General features: G+C 35.2%; 1 protein-coding gene across 1 annotated transcript in view; it reads left to right on the top strand.

Moving 5' to 3' along the window:
- The window catches only part of EDC3 (enhancer of mRNA decapping 3), a 77,964-nt gene that overhangs the window by 30,598 nt on the left and 46,208 nt on the right, over positions 1-1,158 (top strand). The window lies entirely within an intron of this gene.

Consider the following 1,158-nt stretch of genomic DNA (forward strand, 5'->3'; position numbering starts at 1 on the left):
TCACAGCAACCTCAAACTCCTGGGCTCAAGCGATCCTCCTACCTCAGCCTCCCAGGTAGCTGGGACTACAGGCACGTGCCACCGTGCCTGGCTAATTTTTTCTATTTTTAGTTGTTTGGCTAATTTCTTTATAGTAGAGACAGGGGTCTCGCTCTTGCTCAGGCTGGTCTCGAACTCCTGAGCTCAGGCAATCCTCCCGCCTCGGCCTCCCAGAGTGCTAGGATTACAGGCATGAGCCACTGCCCCCGGCCTGTTGCCCATTTTTTAAGCGGGTTATTTTCTTATTGATGAGTTTTAAGACTTCTTGGTATATTTTGGATAATAGTCCTTAATCAGATATGTCTTTAACAAATATTTTCTTTTGGTCTGTGGCTTGTCTTATTCTGTTGACAAATTTAGTTTTTAAAATAGATACAGAGCTATTCAGATTTTCTATTTCTTGTAACAGTTTTGGTAACTTTTGTCTTTCAAGGAATTTCCTCATTTTACCTAAGTTGTCAAATTTACTGGCATAAAATTATCTTTTTAATGTCTCTGATGTTTACTTGTTCATTCCTGGTATTGGTAATATGTGTTTTTTTCTTCATCAGTCTAGTTAGGGGTTTATCAACATTATTAATATTTTCAAAGAGCTAATTTTTTGTTGTATTTTTCTTGTTCATTTTATTTCTGCTCGATTTCCTTTCTGTTAACTTCAGGTTAATTTGCTCCTTTTTTTCCTTACTAATTCTTAAGATGGAAGCTTAGAGTATTGGTTTTAAACCTTTCTTTTCTATTCAAGCTTTTAAACCTGTAAATTTCCGGTTTGCATACTGTATTAAGCATATGCTACAAATGTTGATACGTTGTGTTTTCATGTTATTGAGTTTGAACTATTTTCTAACTTCCCTTCTGATTTCCTCTTTTACTGATAAGTGATTTGGGAATGTCTTGCTTAATTTCCAAATATCTGAGAATATTACAAATATCTATTATCAATTTCAAATTTAATTCTGTTGTGGGCAGAGAATTGATTCTGTGTGATTTCAGTCCTTTGAAATTTATTCATACTTGTTTAAGGCCGAGTATATGTTGGTGAACGTTCCATGTGGACTTCAATGTATATTCTGTAGTTGTTAGATGTAGTGGTGCCTTCAGTTGGCTTTTTTTTTCTTTTTT

This window comes from Propithecus coquereli, unplaced genomic scaffold (genome assembly GCF_000956105.1).
Source record: "Propithecus coquereli isolate 6110/MARCELLA unplaced genomic scaffold, Pcoq_1.0 Scaffold155, whole genome shotgun sequence".
Lineage (NCBI taxonomy): Eukaryota > Metazoa > Chordata > Mammalia > Primates > Indriidae > Propithecus > Propithecus coquereli.